The 17,219-nt window shown below is 49.0% G+C and overlaps 1 protein-coding gene across 4 annotated transcripts in view; it reads left to right on the forward strand.

Annotated features, from left to right (window-relative positions):
• The window catches only part of LOC138473098 (prominin-1-A-like), a 1,012,351-nt gene that overhangs the window by 67,144 nt on the left and 927,988 nt on the right, over positions 1-17,219 (forward strand). The window lies entirely within an intron of this gene.

A 17,219-nucleotide genomic window follows, 5' to 3' on the forward strand; every position in this document is an offset into this window, starting at 1 on the left:
CTGTGACGAGGAAGAGTGGGACTAGGACTAATAACGATTACTGGTAAGTAATCAGAGCTTTGTGTCTTAGGCTAGCAGGTTTGCATATTGTTAGGTTGATGCGCAGAGCCTCTTCCTTTGCTTTCCATGTTTCCTTGTTTTGAACTGAGGGCTTCCCTGGGGTCACCCGCGATTGCTGCAGCGCTGGGAAGGCGGTGAATAAGAGGGCATGGCTGTCCCCCTGGTATTGCTGTTTCTCTTTTCATCGAGATTGTCCCTTAGAGCTCTTCACCTCCAGCAGCAGCTTCTAGCATATCTTATTTTTAGACGAATCAATTCTTGAATTCCATTGGGCCTGTAGAAAGCAGTCATTGAATGTGCACACTACATTGAGCAATTAAGATAGATGCAGCACATGCATTAGCCCACTGAGCTATCTGTGTGCTGTGGAAATTGCAGGTCACAGGTTCTTTTTCATCATGCCTTTCATCCTGTACATGTTGATAAAATGAGAATTCGGTATGTTCCTTCACAGAGGGCCTGATTTTGAGTGTGTGGTAATAATAGTGTTGAAATCCGACATTCTCCCCTGCAGTTTCCAGCACCACCGTTCTAAGGTAGGTGGAAATACATAAGCTGTATAAATCTACTGTTCACATAGAAATATGTGCTCTAGTGGCATTGCGAGCATTTTCTAAAAAGAATGCCACTTTCCTAGTTTATTAAGCTTTCATTAAACTAGAAAAGTGGTGCTGCGGCCTCGTAAATGCCATTTTTATAAAGGAAAATGTGTGAAGCAGCGTTTAACTGCACCTCACTGGTGTTGTATTTGAACTGCTCTTATTGACGTGCTAAAGCAGTGTTTCTGACAGCAAAATACCCTTGCAGTGCCAGCCCTCCACTCCTCATGGTTACTAAGGCTGCTGTCAAGCGGTGGCTTTGATGCCAGACTGCCACATTTGCACTTCATCAGAATAGGGTGCTTTTAAAGAAAGTGCTCATCCTCCATGGATGAACACTTCCGTGTTTTTGCATGCAGCTCAGAATCGGGTCCAAAATCGTTTGTTGATTATCGATTCTGGAGATCTGAGTTTAAATGCTGACTTCCCCCAGTTGACCCCACATTGACCACTTAGGCAAATCACTTCATCTTTGTGCCCCTTTGCCATAACTGAGATGAAGCCATGTATAGGTAACGGGGCATTTGTGCTTTTTCTAATCATGGGCCAGTGCCAACATGTATACGCGCTTCCATGTTACCAGTAGGGAAATTGTACACTCTATAATTGGAGATATGTCCCACCACCCCCCAAGCGATCTAAATAGCATGATTACTTACTGGTATCCTACAGTACTTCAAGTCCAGGTCTTCCTCGTCACAGTCCTTAATATAGAGTAAGGACAGTGACGAGGAAGATGTACAAGGAAGTAATGGCTTGATTACTTACCTCTAATCTTCATTACTCCAAGTCCAGATCCTCCTCCGTCACACTTCCCGACTTCCCTTCCTTGCAAGACCCACTTTGGTTTTAATCCACTTTGTAATCAAACAGGAAGTCTTGGTTAGTCAGAGCAGCTTTTTTACCAGCTTCTCAGAGGAACTACAAAAAGGTCTTCCTGCCTTTTCTCCCTTTCCTCACCTCCCTTTTTCAGTCTTTCCCTCGCCACTGCTTGTTTTCCTTCCTCCTTTAAACACGCTGCGGTCCTTCGTGCTATTAAAAAAACCCTCTCGACCCATTTACTCAAACTTATTTTCGTCCTATCCCTCCCATACCCTATCTTTCTAAAATCCTCAAACAATGTGTCTATACCCAAATCTCTTCTTATCTTGATCATCACTCATTGTTCTCTTCCTTTCAGCCTGTTTCATCCCTGTCATTCCACCGAAACCGCTCTTCTCAGCTTCACAAACTTTCAACTCCCCATTGTAAGCAGTCTTACCTTCTTCGTCCTTCACTGTCATTTCTTTTCAGATTACCCTCAGATTTTCTTACCTTTTTCTTCCTTTTCTGACACGATTTATTCAACAATCTCTGCTTTTCTGCTTTCTAGCAATTCCGGGATGTATTCTCACTTCTTGCATCGTAACTCTACTAAAATTAAAATGCTCTTCTTTCCCTCCTCTACCCCTTTCTCTTCCATCTTCGGCTATCTCCTTCCCCACTCTCTCATGCCCTTTTCACAATCTGCTCTTTATCTTGGTGCCTTCTTTGATGCCACACCCTCATTCTCAACTCACATTTATAGTATCACTAGCTCTTGTTTACGACTTTTCAATATTCGTAAAGCCTGTCCTTTTCTTACTTTCATACTTCTTATTTCCTATTTTTTTTCAATTTCTACTTGACTACTGTTTTGCTGTACTGGTAGGTCCCCTTGCCTAGCGACTCGCTACACTAGATTATATTTTTAACCCTTCTTATAGCCCTCGTCCGACGACCTCCTCTTCTCTCTTGTCCATCTCATGGGTTTCTTTCAAATCCTGGCTTCTTTTTCACATACACCTTTAAACAGGGGAACAATCTGGAGTCCTTGTTGTTGGTGATTGTTGATGATGCAGCCCGGGGTATAAAGAACTGGAATTGTAAAATGTAACTACACGGCCCCTCTAAAGCCTGTCTGTCCACCCATTAACTTCCTCCAGCCAGAAAACAATTAGGCTTCTTGCAGTTAGTGTTGTAAGGCTATTCTGGACCCATTAAGATACTAGTTACACATCCTTACCAACTGATCAATCACGTTCGATCAATTATTGATGGATCCAGACATGAATTTCCCCCTCGAGAGTTGAACCTTTGAATTTTATAACCTAGAGGACTGAAGTGGTTACATCGATCCACTGAGCTACTGTGAAAGCAACTTGAAATGTAACCTGTTGCTTAAAATGAGTACCTGGAGGGGGCATTGCTTAGTTCTGCCAGTCATTGACGAGGCTCAGAACGGGGGCTTTACCACACGGCAACAACTGACTTGCCAACAACAGACTTGCTTCTATTACTCCCCCCCCCCATTCCCCCTCGCTCACCCTCCCATTTTTGCCTCTCTCACTGTTGATGATTAGTCCTGGATACCTCGCTTTGACAATCCTACACATTGCCTGCACTTACCCCTATTATGTTTTATATTTCATCGTATTTCTCCATCATGTAACCACTGATGCGTGGGACTCACTTTGCTGGTGATCGTTATTATTTTAATGTTGAATATGGGTCTTCCAATGTTTTTTGCACTACAACTTTGAAAAAGACCCTTATTTTGGTCAACATACGTACTTGGTTGTTTTCTCAGAATGTATCAATATCCTCAGTTTTTTGTAAAATGCGCCAATGTACACATGTAGGCTACCTTATCGATGATGCTGCTTCAACATTGAAAAATTGGTACATTCCAGTTGTTATGATTAAATAAACTACGCTTTCTACGATCTCCCCCGCCCATGCGCATAGTTGCTTTTGGTATTTGGTTTTCAAATAGTAAACGTGGATGCTATTAATTCTCACTGTAATGGCTGGACTAAAGAAATGTTACAGAACCTACTCTGGTATTTCACTCAGAACCGATACATAAATAACATAAATAGGCCGCGAGATCGGGATGAGTAAAGAAACATTTGCATCTACCTTCGGGAGCCAAAACTTGTTTAAAGAAAGCTGGTGGTGGTGTACAATGTTAATCAGGGATTGAGGGCCAACCCTGTATGAAATGATGATGCAGTTTTATTTACGTGGTTTGAGTTCCTCTGTGAAATCAGCAAGTTGCAGGTTTGAATCCCAACAAGGCCCACGTATTCTGTCATCCTTCCAAGGTTGCTAAATGTGTAACCATTTCAGTTGGATAATGCAAATTGTGTATACAAATGTTCAATTTAAAGCACTTTGTGGAAAGTGCCATATAAATAATAGTTTATTATTCAGATCACTAAATCTGCAGTATGATGCGAGTACCCCGTATCCAGTGAAAAAGACTGTGTTTAAAATGCACTTAAAAATCCATAAATAAGTGGGGGCTGGGTTGGGGATATATATAAAGATAAGGGGGAGTGTGGGGGCTGGGGTGCATTACTTCTGGCCCACGGGCCTATCTTTAATAAGACACAGAGCCTCGTATGTGTGTCTAACCTTCTCTATTCTTAAACTGAGTAACTTCCTCCCCCGCTCCTTGGGTCCGTCCGCCTTAGCCCTATGTTCCTTTTCCTTAAGGAAGCCGCTTCCCTTTTTTAACCTCCAACACTCCCCCTTTACTTATCATGAAAGTTTGTGGCCTACATCTGTTCGATGAGGCGGGCGGCCTGCGTATGCGCTGTGGCCGACCAGTCGGGTCCTCGGCCTCGTCGTCTTGTGCCTTTGGCAGAGGATCCACCGGAGGTTCCGGCTGGGGTTCGCTATCCTCCATGTGCTCTTCCCTCGCTGGTATTTCCTCTTGAAACATCTAGAGGAAGAATGACTCTCGTCCTCTCCTGTGGCTGTGTCGGTATCTGGAGTCTGTTTTCCTCTGTTGCGTCTGTCAGACTAGTACAACCTCGCCTACAGGGATCTGGTGCTCTTTGGTTTTCCGCTTCTGATCTGTCCATTCTTTGTCCAAACTTTCAACTCCCCATTGTAAGCAGTCTTACCTTCTTCGTCCTTCACTGTCATTTCTTTTCAGATTACCCTCAGATTTTCTTACCTTTTTCTTCCTTTTCTGACACGATTTATTCAACAATCTCTGCTTTTCTGCTTTCTAGCAATTCCGGGATGTATTCTCACTTCTTGCATCGTAACTCTACTAAAATTAAAATGCTCTTCTTTCCCTCCTCTACCCCTTTCTCTTCCATCTTCGGCTATCTCCTTCCCCACTCTCTCATGCCCTTTTCACAATCTGCTCTTTATCTTGGTGCCTTCTTTGATGCCACACCCTCATTCTCAACTCACATTTATAGTATCACTAGCTCTTGTTTACGACTTTTCAATATTCGTAAAGCCTGTCCTTTTCTTACTTTCATACTTCTTATTTCCTATTTTTTTTCAATTTCTACTTGACTACTGTTTTGCTGTACTGGTAGGTCCCCTTGCCTAGCGACTCGCTACACTAGATTATATTTTTAACCCTTCTTATAGCCCTCGTCCGACGACCTCCTCTTCTCTCTTGTCCATCTCATGGGTTTCTTTCAAATCCTGGCTTCTTTTTCACATACACCTTTAAACAGGGGAACAATCTGGAGTCCTTGTTGTTGGTGATTGTTGATGATGCAGCCCGGGGTATAAAGAACTGGAATTGTAAAATGTAACTACACGGCCCCTCTAAAGCCTGTCTGTCCACCCATTAACTTCCTCCAGCCAGAAAACAATTAGGCTTCTTGCAGTTAGTGTTGTAAGGCTATTCTGGACCCATTAAGATACTAGTTACACATCCTTACCAACTGATCAATCACGTTCGATCAATTATTGATGGATCCAGACATGAATTTCCCCCTCGAGAGTTGAACCTTTGAATTTTATAACCTAGAGGACTGAAGTGGTTACATCGATCCACTGAGCTACTGTGAAAGCAACTTGAAATGTAACCTGTTGCTTAAAATGAGTACCTGGAGGGGGCATTGCTTAGTTCTGCCAGTCATTGACGAGGCTCAGAACGGGGGCTTTACCACACGGCAACAACTGACTTGCCAACAACAGACTTGCTTCTATTACTCCCCCCCCCCATTCCCCCTCGCTCACCCTCCCATTTTTGCCTCTCTCACTGTTGATGATTAGTCCTGGATACCTCGCTTTGACAATCCTACACATTGCCTGCACTTACCCCTATTATGTTTTATATTTCATCGTATTTCTCCATCATGTAACCACTGATGCGTGGGACTCACTTTGCTGGTGATCGTTATTATTTTAATGTTGAATATGGGTCTTCCAATGTTTTTTGCACTACAACTTTGAAAAAGACCCTTATTTTGGTCAACATACGTACTTGGTTGTTTTCTCAGAATGTATCAATATCCTCAGTTTTTTGTAAAATGCGCCAATGTACACATGTAGGCTACCTTATCGATGATGCTGCTTCAACATTGAAAAATTGGTACATTCCAGTTGTTATGATTAAATAAACTACGCTTTCTACGATCTCCCCCGCCCATGCGCATAGTTGCTTTTGGTATTTGGTTTTCAAATAGTAAACGTGGATGCTATTAATTCTCACTGTAATGGCTGGACTAAAGAAATGTTACAGAACCTACTCTGGTATTTCACTCAGAACCGATACATAAATAACATAAATAGGCCGCGAGATCGGGATGAGTAAAGAAACATTTGCATCTACCTTCGGGAGCCAAAACTTGTTTAAAGAAAGCTGGTGGTGGTGTACAATGTTAATCAGGGATTGAGGGCCAACCCTGTATGAAATGATGATGCAGTTTTATTTACGTGGTTTGAGTTCCTCTGTGAAATCAGCAAGTTGCAGGTTTGAATCCCAACAAGGCCCACGTATTCTGTCATCCTTCCAAGGTTGCTAAATGTGTAACCATTTCAGTTGGATAATGCAAATTGTGTATACAAATGTTCAATTTAAAGCACTTTGTGGAAAGTGCCATATAAATAATAGTTTATTATTCAGATCACTAAATCTGCAGTATGATGCGAGTACCCCGTATCCAGTGAAAAAGACTGTGTTTAAAATGCACTTAAAAATCCATAAATAAGTGGGGGCTGGGTTGGGGATATATATAAAGATAAGGGGGAGTGTGGGGGCTGGGGTGCATTACTTCTGGCCCACGGGCCTATCTTTAATAAGACACAGAGCCTCGTATGTGTGTCTAACCTTCTCTATTCTTAAACTGAGTAACTTCCTCCCCCGCTCCTTGGGTCCGTCCGCCTTAGCCCTATGTTCCTTTTCCTTAAGGAAGCCGCTTCCCTTTTTTAACCTCCAACACTCCCCCTTTACTTATCATGAAAGTTTGTGGCCTACATCTGTTCGATGAGGCGGGCGGCCTGCGTATGCGCTGTGGCCGACCAGTCGGGTCCTCGGCCTCGTCGTCTTGTGCCTTTGGCAGAGGATCCACCGGAGGTTCCGGCTGGGGTTCGCTATCCTCCATGTGCTCTTCCCTCGCTGGTATTTCCTCTTGAAACATCTAGAGGAAGAATGACTCTCGTCCTCTCCTGTGGCTGTGTCGGTATCTGGAGTCTGTTTTCCTCTGTTGCGTCTGTCAGACTAGTACAACCTCGCCTACAGGGATCTGGTGCTCTTTGGTTTTCCGCTTCTGATCTGTCCATTCTTTGGCTTTTCTCCTCCTCCTCGGTCTCCCTTTCTCTGAATGCTGCGTCTTCAGCTGGGTTGTAATCCTCGAGCTGTGGCAGGCGCGTTTGTGGTTTGTACTTGATCATGAGCTCTGCTGGTGTTTTGCCTGTCGCTTCGTGAGGGGTATTCCAGTAGTTCCTCAGCAATTGGGAAATTGATTGTGGCATGGACGCTAGGTCTGCGGCTGTTTTCTGGCGCACTCTATAGTTGCCATGAATCGTTCCACCATGCTGTTGGCTTGCGGCCGTAGCGGGGTGATTCTTTGATTTTGGAACCCCAAGTGTGTGGCAAACCTCTTGAATTCTTGTCCTTGACATGGTGGGCCATTGTCCGTTTTGACAACTTTGGGAACACACCATTCGCTGAACAGTTTATCCACTACTGTCACTACTTGATGAAATGCTGTAGATGTAACATGTTTCACCAGGGGAAATTTGGAATGTTCGGCGTTGGCCTCCTTCTTCCAGGGGTCCATAAAAGTCCATGGCCACCCTTTCCCAGGGGCCGTCGGGTAGCAGGACTATTTGGAGTGGGCATGGTGGCGTAGGTGCTGCTGTCACTTGACATGGTATTCAGAGTTTCAATGTATCCTCAACTATGGTGTCCATGTAGGGGAACCAAACTTGATTAAGTAAAATCTTCTTGGTGTTGGCTATGCCTCTGTCCTTCGTGTGCGAAAGGGTTTCCTGAGGCTCTTGGGGAGGGAGGGGCTACTAGCCGGTTTCCTCTCAGGAGTGTCCCTTGTTCTGTTGTGGCTAGTTCCTTATGTATTCGTTCCATTCTCTGCAGGTCTCTCCTGTCCACCTCCACCATTTCAAAGTGTTTGGTGGACACATGGCGCCATCTGTTGGCGTTCGTGAGGCAGACGGCTGCCTGAATGGTAGGGTCGGGCCTGCAATTCTTAGCAATGTGTTCTCTGGTGATAGCGGGGAGAAGGGCGTTCAGAGACAGATAGGTGACCTATGATTCCGCTTCCAGTTTCATGGCAGGGGTTGGGGCACTTCCAAGGTGCCTCGACAGGTAGTCTGCTGGGTTGGCTTCTCCACCTGGCTTGTGAAAGATGGTGTAGTTGTACTCCTGGAGGCGAATGCCCCACCTCTCTATCCGCAGTGGCATCTTGATCTTGGGGTTTCCAAAGATCTCCAAGAGTGCCTGGTGGTTCGTTATGAGGACAAAGGTTCTCCCTATTATGAAATGGTGAAACTACTCGCATGCCCAGACCACTGCCAAGCTCTCTCGTTCGGCTTGGGAGTAGGCTTGCTCAAAGGATGTGAGTGCCCGGTTGGCGTATGCCACTATGTATGCCTGCGACTTCAGGTGTGGGTTGGTCTGGGCTAGGATGGCACACAGTCTGACTGGGCTAGTGTCGACTGTGATCTCAGTGTCCCACTCTGGGTTAAAATAAGTGAGCTGGTGATTGTTGGCCAGTTCTCTTTTGGTCACAGCAAAGGTCTCCTGACACTGCGAATCCCTTGTGAAGAGGAGACCTTTCTTGAGGCGGAGTCTGAGTGGGCTTGTCAAGGTGGCATAGTGAGGCAGCTATCAGCCGCAGTAGCCTGCCATCTCCAGGAAGGAATGCAGTTCAGACACATCTTGTGGGGGTTCCAGGTTGACAATGGGGTCTGCTCTGACGCCTTGTTCTGAAAAGATGTGGCCGAAGAAGCAAAGGTTCTGCTTGTTGATGGAGCACTTTGGGCCATTGAGGGTGAGGCCTGCTTTGTGCAAGATGGTGCACACTTGTTTTAGTGCATCATCGTGTTGATCCTGAGTGACTCTGAACACCAAGATGTCGTCAATGTAGTTGAAGGCGTTGGTTTCTGGCACTATCAACCTTTCTATCGTTTCCTGGAATATCTCAGCTGCCGAGCATATACCGAAGTTAAGCCGCTTATAGTGGAACAGGCCGTCATGAGTTGTGAAAGTTGTTATTGTTCTGGATGCGGGGTCAATGACCAGCTGGTGGTAACCCTGGTTCAGATCCAGCTTTGAGAACCAGGTGGCCTGATTCAGTCTCACCAGCATGTCCTCTATGTTGGGTGTAGGATGTCGTTCCCATGTTCGTGATCCGCGTGTCGACACAGAGATATAGGCGCCCATCTGGTTTGGGAACTACCACTAGGGGGGACACCCATGGGGTTGGGCCTTCCACTCTTTCTATTATGTCATGTTGTAGTAGTACTTGCAGTTCATGTGTCACCTTGGCTTGGAGGTGGAACCCTATCCATCTGGGGTGTTGTGGCACAGGTCGTACTGAGGATCGATGTGCGGGCTGATGACCGTATCTCTCAGCATGCCTTCACCCTCAAACAGGTTGGGGAACATTACCTTGAGTTCGTCCAGGTCGATTGTTTTGTGGGTTAGTTTTTGTATTGTCTGGGCCTGCAACGGGAGTCCTTGGATTTTCTCAGACTGCTCATATTGAAGGTTGATCAGTTGTAGCACGGTGGCCGTCTTGTAACTAAGGAGGCATCTTCCTGTGACTGGGCTTTTAATGATGTGAGTCACGACGGGGGAATCGTCGCTCTCTGTGTATTAGGTCGCATAGAAATTGTCCCCTGGATTGCAGTGGTAGGGGTACACCCCACTGAAAGATGCGGGCTTGGGATGGCTGTAACCAGTATGTGGCAGCCATGGTTTCATATGTCTTCTCATTCATTACATTGACAGTGGCCCCTGTGTCAATAGGGAATGGCGTGTTGTTCCCTCCAAGGAGTATTGTTACTTTCGGGGCTGTGCTATCATCGGATGTGTCATAGATGAGTCGAACGTATCCTTTAATGTACCAATCCTATTCGTATTATTGTTTTGCATCTATTGGGTTTTCTTCCGTGGGTGGGTTCTCACTTGGGATGCCTGCGGGGAATTCTCGTTGTTGGTCTTCCCCTAGATAAGGTTGTGTCAGAAAGGCGTGTTCCTGGGTGTCGACTCCTCTGTCATGCATGTCAATTTGTAAGTTCTAGACAGCTCGAATGAACCCAGGGTGCGTTGGATATGTTGTGGTGCTTCTACCGGAGCTGGTTCTTGCAGGTCTCTGTCTGGGTATGGTCGCACGTTAGACATTCTTGTCAGGTCGAACCTCCGGGAGGAAGCAGATTGCAGCGGTGGCCCTGGCCCTTGTGTGGGAATTCAAATCCGCACCTGTAGCATTGTCTTTCGGGTTCGAGCGGCGTCCCAGGTGTCCTGGCGGGATGGTGCTCCCATTTGGCGGGCTTGTCATGGGGGCAGGGGGGGCTGTTGACCATGGCGGCCACCGTGTCTGTCTTGTTTGGGTTCTCTATCTGGGGGCCTGTATGTCAACTCGTTTGTAGACCCTTGCTAGTTCAGCAATTTCCTGTAGTGGAAGGGGCTTTTTAGCAGATGTTTCCTAAATTGCGAGTCTATGCACTATTACCCTTAGGTGGATGGCCTCATCATCATTAAAGTTTGCCAAGTCGCAATATATAATTTTTCTTTGTAGACGTAGTATAAATTGGCCAATTGTTTCATGAGGGTTCTGGGTACACTGATTGAAAGTGTAACCTTCGTAGTCCCTGTTGGGGAGTACAACCAGGCGACCGTGGATTGCGGTGATGAGGAGTTGATGGGGGGGAATGGTTTTAATGACGCTTTTCATTTCTTTTCCTATCGGGTTGGTGAAGATGTCTAGTTTGTTAGGTGCGTCTTGGTTTCCAACTCCCCTCCTGAATTCTTCAAATTCATCCATCTACTCCTGCCATCTTTAACCCTGGTCGTCTTATGGTTCCAAGGTGAAGGGGTTAGGCTGGACGTAGAAAGGACACTGGGTTGGTGGGAGCTACTCCTGTAGCGGGTTGAGCGACTTGGTCTGCCTGTGCCACCACTAGCTGTGACATTATGGCTTCTTCCTGATAAGTGTTGTGGTTGCTGGTTTCTTCTTAGGCGTCTTCAGCGCAGGCGCACTTGCTCTCTTCCCTGTTTTTTTGCACTGTGATGCTTGTTATGCTTCGAGCAGCGTGGAGATGGTTTATATGCCAATATCCTTGTGGTTCACGTGTGCCACGCACTTGCTTTTGGCGTCTTTGATAATGTTTATCGGTGGATCCTCACGTTTTAGTGGCGTTTCTTTCCCAACTCCTCGTGTTCTATTGGGTTTGGTCGTGATGCGTATTGTATTCCAAATCCTCACGTTCTAGTGGGTTTGTCCGTGCTGCGTACCTGCGTGCCTTCCGGTGTTCTGGAATGCACAGCGTAGTCTTCTTTGCGGTTCGCATGGTTTCTGCTGTGGCCACTGACTACTGCAGTCCTCGATGTGAGTGGTGCCTCCCTTCATGCATCTGTCGCTGCCGGGTCTACAGCTTCCTGGGCTTACTTACTTTTCTTGCTGGGGGTCTACGCACTCTCCACAGCCACTGTTGTCTGCTTCCTGCCTCTCCAATCTTCCATCCGATCACGTCTCATGGCGTCGGATCGCATTGTTTGATGATTCTTCTTTGAGCCTCCTGTTCAGGGAGGCTGGGGCGCGGGCGTGGGTTCCTGGCTCGTCGCCAGTTGTAACGTCTGGCCCACGGGCCTATCTTTAATAAGACACTGAGACTCGTATGTGTATCTAACCTTCTTTATTCTTATTCTTAAACTGAGTAACTTCCTGTCCTCCTCCCCTTCCCTGGTTCCCTCCCCCTTAGCCCTGTGTTCCTTTTCCTTAAGGGAGCCACGTCCCTTTTTTAACCTCCAACAGGGGGTTCTCCCCCCCACCCCCTGCCCCCATACAAGAAAGTTCAAAAGTGCATTTTTAAAGTCAGCTTTTTCAGCTGCAGGATTATTCGTGGCAAGTTTTTCCACATAGAACCGTACTTGCGCATAAAATGGCAGCTCCTGCCAAATGCCTATCGATTGGCCATACAAAAGGCCAAACTGTTGGCTTTTCCAGTGCTTGTTCTACTATGCAGGGTGGAGGCTGTAGATGCGTTTAAAACTCTGCTGCCTCCTCCCACGCATGATCTTGGAAGTTGTAAGAAAAGCATGTCAATGCTTTGAAGAAGTAAGAATGCCAACTATGCAGCAATGGGAGCTGTGGCGTTGCCCGTAATGACGGGCTTACGCGGCGGCATGACGTTGCATCCTGCCGCCCAGAGTATAAATAAAGGGGCGTTCCCGGCCGCAAGCAGAGCGACCGGGAAGCCCGAACCGAAAGGCTGTGTGTGTGTGTGTGTCCTTTCGGGTGGGGGCTTACGGGCACGCAGTGGGGGCTCAGGACAGCCCCCCAATAGTGGCGACGAGCGAGTGCGGATGCCCGGGCCCGGCGAGGCAGGCTTCTGAATTTTTCTGCATGAACGGAGCGCCTGGATGCTCCGTTTTACGCCGTGGCTGTGGCTTGTACACGTGGCCGGCGGCCATTTTGTCTGGTAGGCCGCGGATGTTCTCCGAGCTTCGGTTTGGAGGGGGAAGTGAATCCGGGCCAAATTTTTGAAAATTCTGCTTGCAGGCAGCATGATCTGCACACCCATGGTTGGATTGTGGATTTTCATGTAGTTTGGTGCTACTACGTCGTGTGAAAGCCAGGAGAAGGGTTCACATGGCTGGACCTGCTTAGCCTACTCCATGCTTATGGCTTAATTTTTGGAACACCTATACATTGGTGGATGCCAGCGGATGGAGACAGCATTTTTCTTCGTCCCCTTCATCATCAGATGGTGGAGTATCTTCTTCGTCCTCTTCATCATCGGAGAAGGCTGTGATTGAGAGACATTCACACCAGCACGCCTTGCTCCTGGTCCTTGGAGCTGGTGCCCATCCCAGGTGAGCTGTCAGGCTCGTAGTGTGTACCTGGTATCGGATTTCACATTTATAGACACTCACACTGTGGATGGTGAAGGGTGGCTGAGTTGCGGCCCCCAGGACAACTGGTGGGGGTGCCTGTGCGCTCAGACCTATGTTAGATTCGGATGACGGGGCAGGGGCTGCGCCGATCCCTCAACAAGCTGGGCAGCCTCCAGAAATTCCAATGCAACAGCCGATACCGGCTCCACAGTTGCCCCTGCAAGGACCTCCAGCAGTGCTGCCAGCTGCCCAACCTGGACCCCCCATCATGGCTCAGGCAAGAGCACCTGCGGCCCACGCTGCTCTGCAGCCCATTCCTTAATTTGACGCATCAGGGCCACCTTCGAGCATGGGCCCCCGGTGGAGGAGATGGATGAGTCGCCTTGATATGTATTTAAGGACTCTCAGGTGACGGACGATGATAGCAGAGTGGCCACCATGCTGTACTCCGCAGGGCCTGCGGTCCAGGAAATATTTGAATCCCTCGCACCTGCCAATGCCTCCTATGATGTGGCCAAGGCGGCACTCCTTTCACATTTCCTCCCCCTTGCTAATGTGGACTATGAGAGATTTGTTATGCTGTCGGCCAAACAGAAGGATGATGAGACGCTGGACACCTTCTATGGTTGTTTGCGCCGCCTCTCCCTAGGATGTGCATGGACGGATGCGGAAGACATGATGCGCACAATGTTAATCCAGGCATGCTCCTCCGGCAAACTCAGGAGGCAGGTCCTGAGAGAGCCAGGCATCACTCTGCCCCGCATACTGGAACTCGGACGTAGCCATGAGGTTGCGGAGGCTCGGGCCAATAAGATGGAGGCAGGATCCCGGTCAGTGAGATCGGAGGAGGTGTGCGTCGTGTGGCGAGGTGGCAGAGGCATGAGACGTCCTAGTGGAGGACCCCGCGACAGGGCAGGCAGAGCCGGGGAGTACAAGGGGCTCGGTTCTTTTCAAAACTGGATCTCCGAGCGGGTTACCACCAGGTCGTTCTCCACCCCGAGTCCAGGTACATAACAACGTTTACCACCCACCGGGGATTGTACCGATATAAGAGGTTGAGTTTTGGAGTGTCATCTGCCGCCGAGGTGTTCCAGAACATTATTAGGGGTGCCGTGGCAGACCTCAAGGGCGTTCTCAACATCAGCGATGACATTCTGGTGTTCGCGAAAACAGAGGTGGCCCATATGAGGAGGCTCAGAAAGACCCCGGAACGGCTCCAGTCACTGGGCCTTACCCTTCATAAGGAAAAATGCGAGTTCATGCGCACCTCCATTGAATTCTTCGGTTTTGTGTTCAAGGAGGGAGGGGTATCGCCTGATCCAAGAAATGTCCAGGGAATCAAATCGGCACAACCTCCCGAATCGGTGTCTGATGTGAGGAGTTTTCTGGGGATGGTGACCTACTGTGGGCATTTCATCCAAAATCTCGCCTCAAGATCGGAACCACTCCGGGCCCTAACGAAGAAGGAGTCAACGTGGCACTGGGGCCCACTTGAGCAGGCCGCTTTTGAGGACATTAAAGCTGCCCTCACGACAGAAGACACCATGGCATTCTTCGACCCCGCCCTGGAATCAGAGATCGTTGTTGATGCAAGCCCTTTTGGCCTGGGGGCCGTGTTAACTCAGGTGGAACGCAACGGGGGAGTTCGCCCCGTGGCATATGCCAGCAAGGCACTCTCAGAGACTGAGCAGAGGTACTCCCAGATCGAGCGGGAGGCCCTTGCGGTGCTGTGGGGCTGCAGACATTTTCGACTCTGTTTTGGGTCGTCCGGTGACGGTGGTAACCGATCACAAACCGTTGCTTCCAATCCTGGCTCGGTCATCGTCAAAGCCCCCGGCCAGGATTGAGAGATGGATGCTCGCCCTCCTTGAGTACTCCGTTACCTTGGTGTACAGGCCCGGGGCCAACAATGCGGCGGACTACCTCTCCCGCCACCCGGGGGTGTGCGGGGGAGAGGGGCATGATATCTGCGAAGAAGAGGCTGACAGACATGTACGGATGGTGGTGGAGGCGGCCACATCAAACGCGATGCCACTGGCGGAGCTGGAGGCCGCGACGGCCCAAGACGAATGCTTTCAAATACTGAGGCACTCGATGCAACACTGCTCCTGGAAGTCTGTCCTCGAGGCTGTGGCCGGGCGGACACAAGAGGCCAGAACAACACTTGAACAGCTGTGGAAAGTGAAGGACGAGTTGTCGTTTTCGGAGTCGGGCCTGCTGCTCCGGGGTGACCGGATTGTCGTCCCCCTGTCAAAAGTGAAGGAGGTCATCACGTTGGCCCACCATGGACATCAAGGCGCAGCCAAGACCAAGGCGCGGCTCCGGTTGAAGGTCTGGTTTCCTGAACTAGAGAAGAGGGTTGATGACTTTGTAGCGGCATGCGTGTGGTGTCAGGCAGCCTCTCCTCTGCAACGGGAGCCGGCAATAGAAGCGATGCCCCGAGGCACACGGCCTTGGGATGTCGTCCACGCGGACTTTGGATCGACGTCGGTGGGCACCCATTTCCTGGCAATTGTCGATGAGTACTCTAGATATCCAGAGGTGGAGTTCGTCGAATCCGTGGCGTTTGCGCATGTGGTGGTGGAGGTGGAGAAGATCTTTGCAGCCCACGGGTTTCCCCACACTCTGTGCTCAGACAATGGGGCTCCTTTCCAAAGTGAGCGGTTCTCCGAGCTCATGGAGAGCTGCGGGGTGCAGCACAGGAAGGTGTCACCGCTGTGGCCCCGAGCCAATGGCGATGCGGAGAGACTCATGCGGACTCTTAACAAGACATTCCGAATCGCCCAGGGACAGGGTCAGCCCCTACAACGGGCCCTGTACCAATTCCTGCGGGTGTATCGCACCACCCCGCATGCCTCAACTGGAGTGGCTCCCGCAGAAGCGCTGTTCGAGATGCCCCCGGTGCCTGCTACCCGAGGCTGTGGAGAAAGAGCCTGGAGTGATTGATAACCAGCGGGTTGAAATGGAAAGGCGAGTGAGGATTGACCAGGAAAACCTGCGAAGGGGTCTCCGGCCTCAACGGCTTGAGCCGGGAAACGAAGTTCTAGTCCGAAACCGACACCCCCATGGGAAACTCTCACTCCCCTATGAACCCGAGCCCTTGGATGTTGTGGCGGTCAAGGGATCCATGGTGACGGCCTCGGATGGGCGATCTGCCGTCACCCGGAATGTGAGTTTCTTCAAGAAACTGGGTGATCCACGGACAGAAACGCCGCCTGAACCTGACCCACCAGAGGACCCGTTGATGGAGATCTTCGGGAGGATGTCCCAGACTCCCCAATCCGGGGAGCCGCGGCTGAGGGACATCACGGGCCAGAGGTAGGCAGGAGGTACCCCCAGAGGACTGGGCGAGGGAAACCTGCTTACCTCAGCGAGTATGTACTTGGACACTTAGCCAGTAAACTGTGATGAAGGGATCCGGGTGGTTGACAATAAAGGGGTGTTGGGTGTTCAGTGGTGGTTTGTAGTGTAGCTGTGTGTTAAAAGTTATTATAGTTAAAAGTGCAGTTGTTGTGGTTCCTCCCGAAAAAGGAGGGGTGTGGCGTTGCCCGTAATGACGGGCTTACGCGGCGGCGTGACGTTGCACGCCACCGCCCAGAGTATAAATAAAGCGGCGTTCCCGGCCGCGAGCATAGCGACCGGGAAGCCCGAACCGAAAGGCTGTGTGTGTGTCCTTTCGGTGGGGGCTTAAGGGCACGCAGTGGGGGCTCAGGACAGCCCCCCCAACAGGAGCCAGCATAGATTACCCCCGCTGCTCACTTAAATGCCGTCCATGGGCGAAGAAGCCGTTGTTTACATGATGATGGGTTTTCCGTGGTGGGGAATGCAAGGAAAGCTTCCTCAGAGTAAACACATTCTTGCACTATGCAATGTTGTGTCCCATACCTTTTTATAATAACCGGTTATATTTGACTTGAAACAAAAGCTGTAACTGTAACATTTATCTTAAACAATAACCTTGATGCAGCATTGTAAAACAAACGCAATGTGGTATTTTTACAGTTACAGTCCCAAACGCATATCCTTGCTGTCTGCATGCTAGTCACATGATCACAATAACACTTGCAACAGAAGTGGAAGTGGCACTGACGACTGGTTTTGGGGGGGGAGGGGAGCTAAAGCCCCAAAAATATTGATAAAGTTATGGTAAACTAGCCCAAGGCAGTGCCGGCACTTGATGTCCTAAGCCAGCCCCAATA

The sequence above is a fragment of the Ambystoma mexicanum genome, chromosome 8 (genome assembly GCF_040938575.1).
Source record: "Ambystoma mexicanum isolate Mex_15411 chromosome 8, UKY_AmexF1_1, whole genome shotgun sequence".
NCBI lineage: Eukaryota > Metazoa > Chordata > Amphibia > Caudata > Ambystomatidae > Ambystoma > Ambystoma mexicanum.